We start from the raw sequence: 20,537 nt of genomic DNA, 5'->3' as shown, positions 1-20,537 counted from the left end.
GTACTCAAACATAATCGCTTTTGGTTCTTTAATCTGTCACCTTGTAAAACCACTTTCCCATCAAATCTAGTTAATTTAGCTTTATTAACACAGTGTGTTGTAGAATTATGAAATATTTAGAGCGCCAGCTAAAAATAGACAGTTATCCCAACATGTATTAACCTTGATAGCTCTGTGCCTCTGGTTGCCCTCAATATTTAAAGGATCCTGGGTAGTTTATTAATGTTGCAGCATTTATAAAATGGACAACTCTACCGAGTATAATCCTGTTGCTATTTGTTCTGCACAAATGTGGAAATTTGCAGACATGAAATCACTAGTGTTTGGAGCATTCTGGGAAGTAGACTTCCTAGCAGGCATATTTGAAAGTGGCCTTGTGGTGCGAGTGTTTTTTGGTCTCCTGTTGATTAACTGTCCCTAGCCCTGAAATTCCCTTGTGGGATACTAATAAAGAAAGACAGACTTGCATTTATATAGTGCCTTTCACGACCTCAGGATGTCCCAAAGCGCTTTACAGCCAATGAAGTACTTTTGAAGTGTAGTCACTGTTGTAATGTAGGAAACTATAAACATTTCAGGTGTTAATTCATTTAAAATAAACAACAGCAACAACAGCTTGCATTTATATAGCACCTTTAATGGTCCCAAGACGCTTCACAGGAGCGATTATCAAACAAAGTTTGACACTGAGCCACATAAGGAGATATTAGAGCAGGTGACTAAAAGGTTGGTCAAAGAGGTAGGTTTTAAGGAGCATCGTAAAGAAGGAGAGAGAGGTGGAGACGCGGAAAGGTTTAGGGAGCGAATTCCAGAACATAAAGCCTAGGCAGCTGAAGGCACGGCTGCCAATGGTGGAGCGATTAAAATCAGCGATGGGCAAGAGACCAAAATTGGAGGAGTGCAGAGATCTCGGAGGGATGTAGGGCTGGAGGAGGTTACAGAGATAGGGAGGGGCGAGGCCATGGAGGGATTTGAAAACAAGGATGAGAATTTTAAAATCGAGGCGTTCCTGGACCGGGAGCCAATGTAGGTTTACGTCATCTGCCAAAATAGCAGAGAGAACAATTTCAGACAGAGATATTAAGCATTCCTACATTAGTTTCCTTTTGTATAATTTATGGGCCCGATCTGTAATTTTACCAGTAAAAGGATGATGAGCCTGGCTGCCATTAGCCTGACGACCTAAACTTTCCTGCTGCAGCCTCTGTACCAGTAAACCAGGGGTTAAAAAAACATAATCGTGGTTTTTCTTTCCCACATTTTTTTTAAAAAGAGGAATCCAGGAGGCAGCACACAAGTAATTGCAAGTAAGACACCCACCTCACTACTGGTGCCGGGAGGATTAGCAGAGGGGGCCATTTTGTTTTTGCCCACTGCTGACTAACTTTGCAAAAACTGTGGGGGAAGTGAAAATAGGGGGAATTTCTGGTGCGTCTCACTGTTGGATTCTGAAAAGCTGGATTGTGGAAAATAATGCCACTTATAATGTCAAATGATGCATTTATTCATCTCCCATTTATTGCTATAAATCAGGTTTTACTAATTGTGTGTCAGTACAGTATCCGACTGATTGGAGTAATTCCTTGGAAGACTGCTACATTTGGTAGATGAAATTCCTCTTTTAACAAAATCATGAGAACAGAAAGCTTTTTGTTTTAAGTCCTGCAAGAAAAGAATATAAAGTTTTCTCCTTTTTACTGACTAGCTCCTTGATTGAGATTGATGGGTAATCTGTGTGGGGACCACAATGCCCAGTCTCCTCCCCTCTCCCGCCCCACACATACACACAGTACAAGATTCACACCGCACACTGTCGGGAATGACTAGGGTTGCCAACTCTGATTGGACGTCTTCCTGGAGGTTTCATCACATGACCTTCCGTCTCCAACTGCCCCACCCCCACCATTGGTCTACCAACACGTCCACTCGAGCAGCGCCCTGCCATGGCCAATTGAGAAGCGAACAGACTCTTCGTTACCCCATTGGATGCTTTTTGACTCTCCATCAAAAAGCCTTTTTTTCCCCATCTCCAATATTTTTATAATTAATAAATGAATAATTGTTCAAAGAGAATGAAAAAAAAACAATTTTTTAATGCCTCCTGTGATTTTTCTCCTGGGTTGCTCACAGCAGTGCCCTGGAGATCAATCTTCAATTCCTGGAGACTCCAGGACAATCCTGGAGGGTTGGCAACACTAGTACTGACGAGGCTACACTCACTTCCTACCACTCCTTGGGATTCTGTGTTTGTAAGACAACTCCCTGCATCACCGGACAGCTTGCTATACAAGCATATTGCTGCAACATCCATTGAATCAAGTCAGTACTCCCATCACGGACGGTCATCTTCTGCTCAGTGCACTCTGAGAGTTTTCTAGTTGACTTTTAGAAGTTGGCTGAGGTTAGCAGTTGCCTATTGGCTCCTGGTCAGGAACGCCTCGATTTTAAAATTCTCATCCTTGTTTTCAAATCCCTCCATGGCCTCGGCCTTCCCTATCTCTGTAACCTCCTCCAGCCCTACAACCCTCCGAGATCTTTGTACTCCTCCAATTTTTGCCTCTTGCGCACCCCCGATTTTAATCGCTCCACCATTGGCGGCCGTGCTTTCAGCTGCCTAGGCCCCAAGCTCTGGAATTCCCTCCCTAAACCTCTCACTCCTCCTTTAAGACACTTCTTAAAACCTACCTCATTGACCAAACTTTTGGTCACCTGTCCTAATAGCCTGGTGGTGAAGGATAGAATACTAGAGCCTGGTCTTCAGTGGGTCTAAGCCTTTATTCACAGAGCTCCAAATTACATAAACTCTCTTATATTTAGATATCATGTGGAGATGCCGGTGATGGACTGGGGTGGACAAATGTAAGGACTTGCACAACACCAGGTTATAGTCCAACAGTTTTATTTTAAATCACAAGCTTTCGGAGCTTTCCTCCTGAGTGAAGGGATTCTAAAAACGCATAGCATATATAGTCAGAGAACAATGCCTGGTGCCTCTCTTTGTCTTTGTGATCTGACCCATTGTGTATTCAGTATACTGGGATGTAATGTTTTCCGTGGCTAACCGGTCTGAACACCAACGACACCTTTGATTGCTGTGATCGTCTCCCAGGCGAGGTGTTATAGGGGGCAGTTGGAAAGATTATCTGTAATCACCAGGCATTGTTCTCTGACTATATATGCTATGCGTTTTTAGAATCCCTTCACTCACCTGACGAAGGAGGAAAGCTCTGAAAGCTTGTGATTTAAAATAAAACTGTTGGACTATAACCTGGTGTTGTGCAAGTCCTTACATATATTTAGATACAAGAGAGCCCCAGTTGATACACACCACCTGAATACAATTAACACTAATTAATATAAATCGCACGGGTACAATTAATATTGATATCTCCTTATGCGGCTCGGTGTCAAATTTTACTTGGTAATCACTCCTGTGAAGCGCCTTAGGACGTTTTACTACGTTAAAGGCGCTATATAAATGCAAGTTGTTGTTGTTGATGCAGTAGGTGACAGAATCTGAATAATTGAAACAACCAGTTCTGCCTTTCAGTTCAACTGGAAACAATACCTGCAAACCACTGTCTTTGCAGCAGTTTTAAGCTGATGTACAAAGAATCACTAACAATGTCTTAAGGTTCCCAAGCTCGAGCCCATTATTAGAATCTGTACCTTTGGGACTTGTGTGTTATCCTAATGGCCTCGGTTAATATCCAACCATTGTCCAGCCTTTGTTACATCAGATAGACTCACTTTCACCACAAGGTCATTTATGTATTTAATGGACAATTAACCCCTCAAGTGATTTCTGTGCTACGACTCTGTCTCTCACCCAGTCTGTTGCTATCTGATGCCCTTTTGCTCTATGAGTATTTCAAGTTACATTCTCTGGACGAAGAAGTCTCACTTCACTCCCAAATCAGGTCAAAGTCTAACTCTGGATTTACACTACACAAGTTTAGTGTCGATGCAAAGTGGAAATCACTTTGCACTGATATTACATCCAGTTACATCGAGCCTACAGCACAGAAACAGGCCATTCGGCCCAACTGGTCTATGCCATGTTTATACTCCACACGAGCCTCCTCCCTCCCTACTTCACCGAACCCGATCAGGATATCCTTCTATTCCTTTCTCCCTCATGTGTTTATCTAGCTTCTCCTTAAATGCATCTATGTTATTTGCCTTAACTACTCCTTGTGGTAGCATGTTCCACATTTTTACCACTCTTTGGGTAAAGGAGTTTCTCCTGAATTCCCTATTGGATTTATTAGTGACTATCTTATATTTATGACCTCTAGTTTTGGTCTCCCCCACAAGTGGAAACATCTTCTCTATATCTACCCTATCAAACCCTATCATTATCGTAAAGATCTCTATCAGGTCACCCCTCAGCCTTCTCTTTTAGACGTGTAGTGTGAATGCACCCTCTTTCTATCTATAGGAAGTCCCTTCCAGACTTTGCCCCACTCCTTAAAACCCTTCCTCTTTGACCAAACCTTCGGTCACCTCTTGCAATCTTTCCATTTTTGGTTGGGTGTTGGTTTCCTCACTCATCTGTGAAGCATCTTGGGAAGTTTTTCTCTGTTAAAGGTGCTATATGAATGCAGGTTGTTGTTGTTATTGTTGTCTTCTGAGGTCAGTACAGAAACCACAATAAGGCATTTGAAAGAGAAAGAAAGATCCTAAATCCACATTTAAGTTTGCTCTAGGATTCTCTTCTTTGTGTGAGCAGTAAAGCTCCAGGTTTTCCTATTAACAAAAGGCACATAAAAGACATCAGATTTTTCAATTGAAAGGAAACACATGGAAGCCTCAAACACACAGACAGTTAGGACGATGGGTTGGGTCATTTTCTGTAAGGTACGGGGCTCTATAACTTACCCCTGCTATCTCAGCTGCACCACTGACAGCCACTCTTTTCAGTCCACACCTTCTGGAACCTTCTCCCTCAGCACCTTCCTCCCTGTCTTAAGAACCCGTTAAGACCTTTCTCTTTGACCATGGCTTCACCCCCTCAACCCCTCTTTCTCCCCCTTCAGGTTACTGTCTATTCTTTATCCGCACTCCTGTAAAGTGCCCTGAGACGTCTCTTTGGACACGAGGAGCCCTATAAGAATGCAAGTTGCTGCTAATACTGATGATCCATGGCCTCGCCCCTCCCTACCCCTGTAACCTCCTCCAGCCCTACAAACCCCTGAGATCTCTGCGCTCCTCCAATTCCGGCCCTTGATTTTAATCGCTCCACCATTGGCGGCCGTGCCTTCAGCTGCCTAGGCCCCAAAGTCTGGAATTCCCTCCCTAAACCTCTCCACCTCTCTCTGCTCCTTTAAGATGCTCCTTACAACCTACCTCTTTGACCAAGCTTTTGGTGGCCTCTCCTCATTATGTGGTTCAGTGTCAAATTTTGTTTGATAACGCTCCTGTGAAGCACTTGGGACGTTTTACTACTTTAAAGGCGCTATATAAATGCAAGTTGTTGCTGTTGAAACTGCTCTGACAGCAGCATCTCACTAAGTCAATCCTACATTTCCACCAGCAGAGGGCACCCTCCCTCAGCCAGTTGCATCGCTAACACTGAGCTGCTGCTTTTAAAGTTGCTTCACCAACTTAGCTATAATGTAGGTTCTGAAACCAAGTCCTGTGCAGCATACTATATTAACAGTTTGAGAGATATGTGACAAAGAAATGAGAATAAAAGTGGATTAATGTGATGGAGTACTCTCCACTTGCCTGGATGAGTGCAGCTCCAACAACACTCAAGAAGCTCGACACCATCCAGGACAAAGCAGCCCGCTTGATTGGCACCCCATCCACCACCCTAAACATTCACTCCCTTCACCACCGGCGCACTGTGTCTGCAGTGTGTACCATCCACAGGATGCACTGCAGCAACTCGCCAAGGCTTCTTCGACCGCACCTCCCAAACCCGCAACCTCTACCACCTAGAAGGACAAGAGCAGCAGGCACATGGGAACAACACCACCTGCACGTTCCCCTCCAAGTCACACACCATCCCGACTTGGAAATATATCGCCGTTCCTTCATCGTCGCTGGGTCAAAATCCTGGAACTCCCTTCCTAACAGCACTGTGGGAGAACCGTCACCACATGGACTGCAGCGGTTCAAGAAGGCGGCTCACCACCACCTTCTCAAGGGCAATTTGGGATGGGCAATAAATGCCGGCCTCACCAGCAATGCCCACATCCCATGAACGAATTTTTAAAAATTCCATGGAATTTTTACTTTCAAAAATAAACACAGAAATTGTAGAGCTCTAAGAATGGGATTAAAGTTTATGAGAACAAATATAGACAAAGGTGATTAAATACTACCCAGGACACTGTGACTGCAGTCCTACTGGGACCATGGAAATTTCATCTAAGATAGTGATTATGCCGTTAGGTACATGTTCTGAAGTTTACATTCAGGCACTTGCAGGGATTCGAGAGAACATTCACAGACTTTATTCCCGTCACAGTTTTCCCTGTGGTCACTTGGCCTTCTTTCCTGATGTGGAGATGCCGGTGATGGACTGGGGTGGACAAATGTAAGGAGTCTTACAACACCAGGTTATAGTCCTGACAGAGGCCTTGAAACTTGAAACTATTCTGTAAAACTGACCAGAACGAATGTCTTCGCTGTGTCTGTGTGAGAGACAGAGAGTGTTTCTTTTCTCCAATAAACACCAGTCTTTGCAAAAGCAAACAATTTGTAGCGGAAGAAGATATTTTCTCTCTGGGGTGTCCGATTGTTTAGTGGGTGAATGCGCTGCCTGGTTTGGCACTGAGTCTGTGGCTCAACTGGTAGGTATACTGCCTGGTGTGGTACTGAGCCAAACAGACCATGACGGTCTCCAATTCAATCATTAGTCAGTGCTGAGTTAGCCGATCTCTGGTAAGTGCTGCAATTGATGTCAGTATCTCTGGGCTGGGGAAGTGGTGATATTCTGTTTACTGCTCATGATATTTTTATATCCATAATACTGAACTCTGGATAAATCTTCTTTTAGCCACAATGATTCGGAGGACAGACCGTACAGGATGATCATAGAATCATAGAATGATGCAGCACAGAAGGTGGCCATTCGGCCCATCATGCCTGTGCCAGTTCTTTGGAAGAGCTGTCCAATTAGTCCCACTCCCCTGCTCTTTCCTCATTGCCCTGAAATTTTTCCCCTTCAAGTATATATCAAATTCCCTTTTGAAAGTTATTATTGACGTTATTGACCCGTTCAGACGATGCCTTCCAGGTGAGAATAGGAAGACTGTGTATTAGTGATAACAATGAAAAGAAATATACGAGCCATTTTTAGGACACTTTTGTGAGTTGTTTTGAATCAGGACTAATATATAAACTTAAACATAATTTGTAAAAATCCAAAATTTAAAAAAAACAGCTGAACTGACCCAAAAGCAGCCTGGGAAACCACGGGCAAATCTCACAGAGAATGAAGTGATGGTGGGTGGTTAGTGAGACAGTAGTTATGCCAACGGGCAAAAGAGAAATCACTCCAAGATGCTTAACTATATTAATGATCTTCAGTCAGCAAATGGAGTCATTTCCACAGGGGCTGGTTTGATCTGTTTCTAACTTACTGAGCAAGTGTTTAAAGTGCATTTTAACAGGATGGTATTCTTTGAATTAGCACTGATATAATTGGATACTATTCACCAAAGTGTCCCTATTAAGGGAGAAAAAATTTCAGCGAGAATATGGATATTTTACTGCAGCTTTTGATTTGATTCCTAATATTACCATTTATAATTTACAGTAATGTATCAGAGATTGGAGAGTGCAGCGGCTCTATTTTGTAGAACGAGCCTATGCCAGGACAACAGATGGTCTTTAATCATTATTATTACAACACTGGAGGAGTCAGTGGTTTCCTCTACTGCTCTAAAGAGCAACGAGCGCAGATAATATACAGCTCACCAGCCGTTGAGCTCAGGAGAGCAGCTTATCTCTTGTGATGAGCATCACAGGGGAGACAGCACGGGGCTTACAGTTAAAATGAGGTTTTTTTGGGGGAGGGGGTGGATGGCGTCATTTGACAGATTGCACATTCCCGGCTCTCTCTGCCCTCTGGCAAGACAGCAACCTCGGTGATCTGAAGCAGTTGATGGGCTGCAGGAGCTGAGAAAGTTCATGTTGTTTTGTATTAAGAATGGCTCAATCATTGAAGTGGTTCATTAATCAAACCTCACCGACTGATAAAAGAAAGAACTTGGATTTTTATAGCGCCTTTCACCACCACAGGATGTCCCAAAGCAATTTACAGCCAATGGAATACTTTAGAGGTGTAGTCAGTGTTGTACTGTGGGAATCGAGGCAGCCAATTTGTGCACAGCAAGATCCCACAAACAGCAGTGTGAAAATGACCAGATAACCTGGTTATTTTTAGTGATGTTGAGGGATAAATATTGGCCAGAACTCCCCGGCTCTTCTTCAAAATAATGCCATGGGCCCTTTTACGTCCACCTGAGAGGTCAGTCGGGGCCTCGGTTTAACGTCTCATCTGAAAGACGGCTCCTCCGACAGTGCAGCACTCCCTCAGTACCGCACTGGAGTGTCAGCCTAGATTATGTGCTCAAGTCTCTGGTTTGAGCCGTGGCTGACACTTATCAATGGTGACTGTTACTGTACTCCTTCTGATCGTGCAATTATGCTGGGTGTTGGGGGCGGGGATGAGGGGGGGAGAGGGGGAGTGGGAGGTGGATATGGTACAATTAAGCAGGTTCAGCAAAGTCCTTTCATTCCTTTCACTGATTCAATGTCCAATTTTGCTTCCTGGGCTCTGCCATGTGCCTGCCTCAAAAGCTATGTACTTCCTGTTTTTCATACGCAATGTTCTTATTGAAATTTTATTTTCTTTGTAGCTGCCAAAAAAGGGGATTATGTGCTTGAGTCTCTGCAGTGGGATTTGAACCCACTAACCTTCTGCTTTAGAGGCAAGACTGCTACGACTGAGCAACAGCTGACACCATTTTGAGAGCGTTTTCTAGCTTTCTATGAAATGTCATCTCCTGAATGTATGTCATCTATCACCAAATAAATGCAAGTGGTTATGTTACTGGGCTAGTAATCCAGAGGCCTGGACTAAAATCCAGAGTCATGAGTTCAAATCCCGCCACGGCAGCTGGCGAATTTAAATTCAATTAATTAATTAAATTCAATTAATTAAATAAAAATCTGGAATTAAAATACTGGTATCAGTAATGATGGCCATGAAACTACCGGATTGTCGTAAAAACCCATCTGGTTCACTAATGTCCTTTAGGGAAGGAAGCCTGCCGCCCTTACCCGGTCTGGCCTATATGTGACTCCAGACCCACAGCAATGTGGTTGATTCTTAATTGCCCTCTGAAATGGCCTAGCAAGCCACTCAGTTGTAAAATCTCGCTACGAAAAGTCATAATAAGAATAAAACCGGACGGACCACTAGGCACCGGACACGACAACGGCAAAAAAACACCAAGCCCAGTCGACCCTGCAAGGTCCTCCTTACTAACATCTGGGGACTTGTGCCAAAATTGGGAGAGCTGTCCCACAGACGAGTCAAGCAACAGCCTGACATAGCTATACTCACAGAATCATACCTTTCAGCTAACATCCCAGACTCTTCCATCACCATCCCTGGGTATGTCCTGTCCCACCGGCAGGACAGACCCACCAGAGGTGGCGGTACAGTGATATACAGTCAGGAGGGAGTGGCCCTGGGAGTCCTCAACATTGACTCTGGACCCCATGAAATCTCATGGCATCAGGTCAAACATGGGCAAGGAAACCTCCTGCTGATTACCACCTACCGTCCTCCCTCAGCTGATGAATCAGTCCTCCTCCATGTTGAACACCACTTGGAGGAAGCACTGAGGGTAGCAAGGGCACAAAATGTACTCTGGGTGGGGGACTTCAATGTCCATCACCAAGAGTGGCTCGGTAGCACCACTACTGACCGAGCTGGCCGAGTCCTGAAGGACATAGCTGCTAGACTGGGCCTGCGGCAGGTGGTGAGCGAACCAACACGAGGGAAAAACTTACTTGACCTCGTCCTCACCAATCTACCTGTCGCAAATGCATCTGTCCATGACAGTATTGGTAGGAGTGACCACCGCACAGTCCTCGTGGAGATGAAATCCCGTCTTCGCACTGAGGACACCATCCAACGTGTTGTGTGGCACTACCACCGTGCTAAATGGGATAGATTCAGAACAGATCTAGCAGCTGTGGGCCATCATCAGCAGCAGCAGAATTGTATTCCAGCACAATCTGTAACCTCATGGCCCGGCATATTCCTCACTCTACCATTACCAACAAGCCAGGGGATCAACCCTGGTTCAATGAGGAGTGCAGAAGAGCATGCCAGGAGCAGCACCAGGCGTACCTAAAAATGAGGTGCCAACCTGGTGAAGCTACAACTCAGGACTACATGCATGCTTAACAGCGGAAGCAACATGCTATAGACAGAGCTAAGCGATTCCACAACCAACGGATCAGATCAAAGCTCTGCAGTCCTGCCACATCCAGTCGTGAATGGTGGTGGACAATTAAACAACTAACGGGAGGAGGAGGCTCTGCAAACATCCCCATTCTCAATGATGGCGGAGTCCAGCACGTGAGTGCAAAAGACAAGGCTGAAGCGTTTGCAACCATCTTCAGCCAGAAGTGCCGAGTGGATAATCCATCTCAGCCTCCTCCCGATATCCCCACCATCACGGAAGCCAGTCTTCAGCCAATTCGATTCACTCCACGTGATATCAAGAAACGGCTGAGTGCACTGGATACAGCAAAGGCTATGGGCCCTGACAACATCCCAGCTGTAGTACTGAAGACTTGTGCTCCAGAACTAGCTGCGCCTCTAGCCAAGCTGTTCCAGTACAGCTACAACACTGGCATCCACCCGACAATGTGGAAAATTGCCCAGGTATGTCCTGTCCACAAAAAGCAGGACAAATCCAATCCGGCCAATTACCGCCCCATCAGTCTACTCTCAATCATCAGCAAAGTGATGGAAGGTGTCGTCGACAGTGCTATCAAGCGGCACTTACTCACCAATAACCTGCTCACCGATGCTCCGTTTGGGTTCCGCCAGAACCACTCGGCTCCAGACCTCATTACAGCCTTGGTCCAAACATGGACAAAAGAGCTGAATTCCAGAGGTGAGGTGAGAGTGACTGCCCTTGACATCAAGGCAGCATTTGACCGAGTGTGGCACCAAGGAGCCCTAGTAAAATTGAAGTCAATGGGAATCAGGGGGAAAACTCTCCAGTGGCTGGAGTCATACCTAGCACAAAGGAAGATGGTAGTGGTTGTTGGAGGCCAATCATCTCAGCCCCAGGGCATTGCTGCAGGAGTTCCTCAGGGCAGTGTCCTAGGCCCAACCATCTTCAGCTGCTTCATCAATGACCTTCCCTCCATCATAAGGTCAGAAATGGGGATGTTCGCTGATGACTGCACAGTGTTCAGTTCCATTCGCAACCCCTCAGATAATGAAGCAGTCCGAGCCCGCATGCAGCAAGACCTGGACAACATCCAGGCTTGGGCTGATAAGTGGCAAGTAACATTCGCGCCAGATAAGTGCCAGGCAATGACCATCTCCAACAAGAGAGAGTCTAACCACCTCCCCTTGACATTCAATGGCATTACCATCGCCGAATCCCCCACCATCAACATCCTGGGGGTCACCATTGACCAGAAACTTAACTGGACCAGCCATATAAATACTGTGGCTACGAGAGCAGGTCAGAGGCTGGGTATTCTGCGGCGAGTGACTCACCTCCTGACTCCCCAAAGCCTTTCCACCATCTACAAGGCACAAGTCAGGAGTGTGATGGAATACTCTCCACTTGCCTGGATGAGTGCAGCTCCAACAACACTCAAGAAGCTCGACACCATCCAAGATAAAGCAGCCCGCTTGATTGGCACCCCATCCACCACCCTAAACATTCACTCCCTTCACCACCGGCGCACTGTGGCTGCAGTGTGCACCATCCACAGGATGCACTGCAGCAACTCGCCAAGGCTTCTTCGACAGCACCTCCCAAACCCGCGACCTCTACCACCTAGAAGGACAAGGGCAGCAGGCGCATGGGAACAACACCACCTGCACGTTCCCCTCCAAGTCACACACCATCCCGACTTGGAAATATATCACCGTTCCTTCATTGTCGCTGGGTCAAAATCCTGGAACTCCCTTCCTAACAGCACTGTGGGAGAACCGTCACCACACGGACTGCAGCGGTTCAAGAAGGCGGCTCACCACCACCTTCTCGAGGGCAATTAGGGATGGGCAATAAATGCCGGCCTTGCCAGCGACGCCCACATCCCGTGAACGAATTTTAAAAAAAAAGTTCTTTATTTCTTTCATTAGTAAGAATGTGCCCTAAAGATCTGCACAATAATAGGAAATGGGTTTATGTGGCAGGAGACGGGATTGTAATTCTGATAGAGCTGGTGCTGGCATTCAGCTGCTGAGACAGTAGGATTCACAGCAAAACAATTCCATATTAATGAACTGGAACCAAATCTCTACTTGGTCACTTCTTTCTTGGTTGCGTCTATTTGCACCACTGTGTTGGAAATAAGGAAATTCGTTATTGTCACTGACAACACAGAGGCAGGAGAGGAGTCGAGAGAGGTGGTGGTGGTGAGATTGAGCTGGCTGTCGTCAGTATACATGTGGAACCTGACGTCATGTCTTCAGACGAGGAGGCCAAGGGGCATAAGAACATAAGATCATGAGGACATGAGAGCAGCATGTAGATGAGAACTAGGAGGGGGCCAAGGTTAGATCCATGGGGGACTCCAGAGGTAATGGTTCAGGGGCAGGAGGAGAAGTCATTGCAGGAGATTCTCTGGCTACAACTGGATAGGTAATAGTGGAACAAAGCAAAGGCATTCCCATTCAGCTGGACAATGGAGGAGAGGCGTTGGAGAAGGATGGTGTGGTTAACTGTGTTAGGGATGGGCAATAAATGCCGGCCTCGCCAGCGATGCCCACATCCCATGAACAAATTTTTTAAAAACTGTGTTTAAAAACTACTGAAATAAGGATGAGGAGGGATAGTGCACCAGGGCCACAGTCACAGAGGATCTCACTATAAGGATGAGGAGGGATAGTGCACCAGGGCCACAGTCACAGGGGATCTCACTATAAGGATGAGGAGGGATAGTGCACCAGGGCCACAGTCACAGGGGATCTCACTATAAGGATGAGGAGGGATAGTGCACCAGGGCCACAGTCACAGGGGATCTCACTATTGAGTTTGATTAGGGCCGAAACCTGATCGGAGAGGTTCAAACATGGAGTTGTGGGAAAGATGGCCAACAGGTAAGGGGCCAACGGACAGCAGCATTGCCTTCTACTCCACAGCTCCAGATAACACACAGTGTCTTTTAGAATACAGGCAATAGCTATTGGGAATTGCAGGCAACACATACTGCACAGAGCCTCCTCTTCACTGCTACAGCTGCCCTGCCAGTTGGGTTCTGTGTATCTATGAATTTTGCTCATCCTCCTTCCATTGTTCCTCTTCTTCACTCAAGAAAAAGAGATCGCAAGATAACTATAGATGAGCAAGGCCATTTGGCGCACCTTGAATTAAGTGTTGACGCCTCTTTGTGGAAAAATGCTTTCTTGATGTCATTCCCACATTTGAATCTATGTTGTTTCCTCCTACACTGGCAATCCTCCTTGTGGCTTTTCTCTGTACTGGTCACAGCACATCAATAGCTCACTTGTGCCCTTAGTGACCAGCGCTGCTCAAGGGAGTCAAGGTGTGGCCTAAGCAGCAGACAACTTCCTCCGACATAAACAACTTCCTCCGACATAAAGGCCTGGACTTTCCTTATGAAAACCACCCACTTCTGGGTGGTGGTCTGGCAAGTGAAGTGGGGACAGGGCCCCTCAGCCAGAACTCTGCACCAGAACTGGCCACTTTGAATTCTGCCACGATTTCCCTCCCACGACCCCTCTGAGGCCCTGATCATTCTGCTGGCAGCACATCCACTGGAATCAAATGAACAGGGAGTGGGGGGGGAAGGCGGGATTGCTAAATTCAAACACATGGGCAGTAACTGTTGCCACTACAGAAGTGACAACAGCTCTTATACCCTCCTCCTCCTCCTAATGTCTGGCTGGCGGCTACATCGATCTCCTGGACTGCCACAGGAACATAGGAACAGGAGGAGACCATCGAGCCCCTCGAGCCTGTTCTGTCATTCAATTAGATAATGCTTAATCTGTACCTTAACTCTATTTATCCGCCTTGGTTCCCTAACCCTTAATATCCTTGCCTAACAAAAATCTATCAATCTCAGTCTTGAAATTTTCAATTGATCCAGTTTCAACAGCTTTTCGGGAGAGGAGTTCCAGATTTCCACTACCCTTTGTGTGAAGAAGTGATTCCTGACATCACCCCTGAACGGCCTAGCTCTAATTTTAAGGTTCCGCCACCTTGTTCTGGACTCCCCCCACCAGAGGAAATAGTTTCTCTCTATCTACCCTACCAAATCCTTTAATCATCTCAAACACCTCAATTAGATCACCCAGTAATCTTCTACTCAAGGGAATACAAGCCTAGTCTATGCAACCTGTCCTCATAATTTTACCCTTTTAGCCCCAGTATCACTGTGGTGAATCTGCGCTGCACTCCCTCCAAGGCTATCCTCTCAGGATATCTTTCCTGAGGTGGGAAGCCCAGAACTGAATGGGCTCTAACCAGAGCTCTGTACGGCTGTAACATTAACTTCCACCCCTTTGTATTCCAGCCACCTTGAGATAAAGGCCAACATTCCATTAGCATTTTTAATTATTTTTTTTACCTGTCCACTAGCTTTCAGTGATTTCTGTACTTGGACCCTAAATCTCTCTGCTCCTCCACAGTTCCGAGCTTCTCGCCATTTAGAAAATGCACTGATCTATCTTTCTTAGGTCTAAAGTGGATGACCTCACACTTTCCCACATTAAACTCCATCTGCCACAGTTTTGCCCACTCACTTTATCTATCAATGTTCATTTGCAACTTTCTGCTCCCATTTAGTGTGCCATCCAACTTAGTGTCATCAGCAAACTTAGATATACAGCTCTCTATTCCTTCATCTAAGTCATTTATAAATATAGTGAAAAGCTGTGGCCCCGGTACAGATCTCTGGGGACACCACGAGTCACATCGTACCCATTGTCCCTAGTCTCTGTCTCCTGCCTCCTAACCAATTCCCTACCCAAGCCAATAGGTCACCTCCAATTCCATGTGCTCTCATTTTTGTTAACAGTCTCTTATGTGGAACCTTGTCAAATGCCTTCTGGAAGTCCATATAAATAACATCCATCCATAGACATTCCCTTATCTACCACGTTAGTTTCCTCCTCAAAAAATTCAACTAGGTTCATTAGACATGACTCACCCTTTACAAATCCATGCTGGGTCTCTCTGATCAGCTCATATTTGTCCAAGTTCTCAGTCACTCTGTCCCTAATAACAGATTCTAGTAACTTCCCCACAACTGACGTTAGACTAATTGGCCTATGTTGATCTCTCTTACCCTTCTTAAATAATGGAATCACCAGGGTCTTCCTCACTTCATGTCCTGCCTTTCCCATTGCGTTGCAGATGTGGATTCTGGACTCCTCCAATTGTCCCACCATCAGCATCATGAGAGAAGAGACTGTCTCCATTGCCTGCATGCGAGACCAATGCTCCTGAATCATTGGTCTCTTACAGCCTTAGAATCTTCAGCTGAGGGCTCTTGTTTATGTCACCTCTGAGGAGAGACTGATGTCTCCTCAAAGTTGCCTCCTAGCTCCTCCTGCTCTGGGATCCACCCAGTAATATCTGCTCTATGTCAGTATTACCACCTCCCTGAATGGGTGTATCTGAGCTGTTGCTTAAGTAAACAAGATGCTATGACAGGATGGGTGGATTAGGTGCATGAAAGGTCCTTCTGGAGGCACCATGCTGCTCAGATGCTTCTCTCTGTAAGCAGCCAGCAACTTTGAGGGGTGCAAAGGGCAACCAACTGACTAGTGCATCATAAAGTTGTGCCACTCTTCAGTATCAGAGTGTTACCCTGTGCCTCGTCAAGAGCTGATTGCTGCCATTATAAAGGCTTTACAGTGATTCTCACAGAATTTTGGCCCATGCCCACCCGAAGGTGGGTGATAACCACTGAAGTGTCAGGCACCAAGATACCAAGAGAACTCAGTAAGGAGGTACAAAGCCAGTTTTGTGGCCAGGCAGAGGAGTAGCACAGTAGCTACTTCCCTGGTTTAGGACAAGCAGGTGAATTAAGTAGCTATGAGGACTGGCCAGTCTGGCAAGCCAGGCCCCACTCTATAGAGGGCTGCATGGCACCAATTTGTGCCAGTCATTGTGAACCTGGAGTCACACTTGGCACACTGTCAGCATGATCTGTAAAAGCTCCCACCAAACTCCCGTCTTCTGGAGGAGTGAGGCCGCCACATTGAGCAGCCTCCCACCTCGCCTTGACTCTGAAAACACTCCATGCCAGGTCAACCCAGCAATTGATTGGTGGGCCCCTTCAAATATGTGACCCCATGAACGGGCACCGCAAAATCATACGGGGGTCTGTAGCCATTTCCCTGAGGCTGAATTTGACAAACCCACAGCACTGACTATTTTACATTATTTGAGCTGCGGTTTAGTGAGGGCACGTTTCATTCACCGAGAGCGGGTGAGGGTGACGTCATTGGAAATGACATCACGAGCGGAGCCGTAGCTTTTTAGCACGTGCTGAGAATGACATCATCGGGTGGTTCGGCACATGTACAGGTGGACGTCACGTGACGATCGAAAGCCAGAATTATCACACTGAGGCTAATCACTCCATCAAACTAAACACTGTGGGAGAGAGCTGCGATGACTGATGGGGCATCGTGTGCAGGCCATGGATTGTTTTCAGGTTTATTGGGTAGAAATTGCGGCGGGGGAGGGTCACCTTTTACATTACAAAGTGGAAGAGTGACACCGTGTCCTAGGTTCTGGAGTTTGGGCTGTTCGATAATGTCGCTTGCCGCGCAGGCACCAAGCTTTCCGAGAAATTAACTCACTGGCGTTAATAAAGAGTGTGATCCAGGGCTAAGGGGCAGGAGAGGAACGTGATTCATCTACCCAACAAGACCATGTCCTCCCTCGCTTCTCCTCCCCCCACTTAGACCTGGATCATGTTCTCCCACCCCCCCCCCCCCCTGTACTCCTGCTCCCCCCCTCTCGTGCTCCTGCTCCCCCTATTCCGTGCTTCTGCTTCCCCCCTCCTCTGTAGTCCTTCTCTTCCCCCACTCCGTACTCCTGCTCCCCCCTCCTCCGTGTTCTTGCAACAGTTCGGGGGCAGGAAGAGGAGCCATTTTAGGAGATTCTCTGGCTATGACTGGATAGGTAATAGCGGAACAAAGCAAAGGCATTCCCATTCAGCTGGACAACGGAGGAGTGGTTCAGCACTCCCACTGATCTGCAGGAGAGAACACTGTGACGTGACTGAAGCCCAAACCATTCGGTCTCCAAAGTCCTGTCCAAGGTGGAGTTGGTGGAGCCCTGAACCTGCCTGGTCCCAGTATGAACATCCCAGGGAGATGCTGCCTCTGGTGTCAGTCTCCTGCCCGGGCGGCCCAGTTGCAGCATCTATTGAGGTAGGGTTGCCAACTCTGGTTGGACATTTTCCTGGAGGTGTCATCACATGGCCTCCAGCCTCCAATCACCGCACCCAATCAAATTGCCATTTTTCCCATCTCCAATACTTTTATAACTAATAAAAGTGTTGAACATTAAAAAAAGACATTTTTTCCATGCACCTATTATTTTTATCCTGGGTCTGCTCGCGGCAGTGTCCAGGAGATTAATCTTTAATTCCTAGAGGTTCCAGGGCAATCCTGGAGGGTTGGCAACCCTACATTGTTGACTGTAGACTGTTGATGCCAAGCGACAGAACCCCACACAAGTTGGCAGTGGAATCCTCCACTCTCTCCGACAAGTTGTGGAAGCTCCCTGTCAGGCAATTGCACAGAAAGCCATTTTTGTTTTAAAAGTCCGGGCCCCTAAAGCCTCCATCTCTTGACCAAGTATTCACACGCATGCACTTTCCAGCAGGAGTCACTGGGGTGGTAATCAGAAGCAGAAACTCTGATTTCTTTCCCCCTCCCTGATCTGAGGGGCATTGAGACTAATTGTAGCTTCTCTAAGGCCACCTCAACCAATGTCACCAAAATTCAGCCCAGATCAGGAATCCAACCTGGGGCCGTCCTAATCCGTGGGCCTCAATTCCACACTGAGCCTTTAAAGAACCTGAGTAATACAATGAAGTGCTATGTCCTTCTTATGAGATTTGGAAAATATTTAATGTTTTCCCTAAGGTGTGTCTTAAGACCTACAAGTGAAGAGAGTACAATCAAACTGAAATAAAGCTTATGGAACAAATGTACAGCAGTGGTGGGGATTGGGAAAATCATCCAGACAGTGAGATGTCTCAAAAGTATTCCAGTTTCAACCCCGAAGCATAATATTAAGTGCCAGCTCTGGCAATCGGTGCTGTGACGTCCCCTTGGGATGAAATGGATAGGTGATTTCTTTTGAATAGTGGAAAGATAGAAGCTTGACAGATATAAAGGCAATTGTTTTGCCTACAATAGGACCCTTTCAAAATGAAATATTGTTTGTCATGACACAGTCTTATGTTTCTAATCTTACTCAATCAGAAGTTTCACTCTATCAGGAGCTGCCTGATGGAACGCTTTGATTGACAGTTTGATGAAATGGAGAAAGCAGCAAGTTCAAGTTCAGTTACAATACAATAAACCATCAACTCATTCATGATTGACTCATGATTGTAACCCTGCCCGCCCAGTGGAAGCAGGGCGGTTAAAATGGCTGCAGTGTACTTACCACTCTGTTCCTGCTGCGTTCCCACAGGCCTCCATTTTAATCTCAGCTTTTTTTAGTCGGCCGAGGCAATTGAGTTAATTGCTCAGCGATTCCAGTGACCTGCTCATTCCCCTGCCCTGAAAACTCGCACAAAGCCCCTCTGCATTAACAGTTATATCCTTCACCACTCCCTTAATCATGCATTGAAAGAACACTGAAATCATTCAGACAACTTCTATATCAAGGACATTCTGACAAGGCAGACTCAGAAGTTACTGTAAAACCACGCTGCAGATCAAAGTGCCAAACATGATAAAGGGGATGAAATCACTTCCTAAGACTATAATTGCCTTCCATTCATTTCTCACCCAAGAGTCAACCCTTGGGGCCTTTCTTGTAGCAAGCTTACCTAACTCTACTACTCCTACGTAGAGCTCCCCTAGTGGCCTGCACAGAGCTGGCTGCCGTTGCTCATATGGAGACCACTTGAGATGCTTGTGGCCGGTGAATTCTGGGTGCTCGAGCCTGTGAGGGCCTGGCTACAGATTGTTGCACCTTAGCTGTAGCCGGGACAGCCTGGCTCAGCTGAGCTGTTGGCACTGTGGTGGGTACTGGTTGAAGGGGTTGGCGAAGGAGCAGGCATGTTGGCATCCTGAGAGAGGGGATCACCCACTGCTCCAATCGCGCCACTGCCACTCCCGTGGGGCTGGGATTCATCACTTCTACTGACCTGCGGGAGAGCAGACTGAAGATGAGAGACTCTTTTGAAGCCTCTATCTATTCTGTCCAAGGTAGACGGACACCTGTCTCTCTCCAAGGTGGGGCCCAGAGCTACATTTCCACCAAAGCTGCAAAGGCTGATAACACTGACTCCCTTTGTGAGGACTCGGATGCAGAGACCCTGGAGGTGGCCACACGATCCAAGGTAGACTGCAGAGTGGCGATGCCGTGCGGTATAGAAAGAAAGAACTTGCATTTATAGTTCCTTTCACAACCTCAGAGCTTTACAACCAATGAAGTACTGTTCGCAGTGTAGTCACTGTTGTAACGTAGGAAACGTGGCAGCCAATTTGCACACAGCAAGATCCCACAAACAGCAATGTGATAATAACCAGATAATCTGTTTTAGCAATGTTGGTTGAGGGATAAATATTGGCCACGACACGGGGGAGAACTCCCCTGCTCTACCTCGAAATAGAGCCATGGGATCTTTTACATCCACCTGAGAGGGCAGACAGGGCCTTGGTTTAATGTCTCATCCAAAAGACAGCATCTCCAACAGTGCAGCACTCCCTCAGTACAGCGCTGGAGTGTCAGCCTACATTATGTGCTCAAGTCTCTGCAGTGGGGTTTGAACCCATAACCTTCTGACTCAGAGGCGACTGTGGTACCCACTGAGCCAAGGATGATACCATACTATCAGCCATAATGCTGAAACTCCTTTGCAGGCCTTCCAATACCTGGTATAACTAACTCCTTGCGAGAGGCAAGCAGTTTTCTTTTCATGACTGAGCCCCTGAAGTCCTCATCTCCGTCCAGCTCAGCAGAGCTGGGAAAGAGCCTTGCCTTCCGGCGAGCTCTCTCCTGGGCTGTCCCTGCCACCAGTACCTGCTGCAGTTCACTGGTGCTGGGTGTTTGACCACGTGCAGGCCCCTCTGGATCATTATC

This window comes from Heptranchias perlo, chromosome 22, assembly GCF_035084215.1.
Source record: "Heptranchias perlo isolate sHepPer1 chromosome 22, sHepPer1.hap1, whole genome shotgun sequence".
NCBI lineage: Eukaryota > Metazoa > Chordata > Chondrichthyes > Hexanchiformes > Hexanchidae > Heptranchias > Heptranchias perlo.
This window is presented reverse-complemented; position numbering follows the sequence as displayed.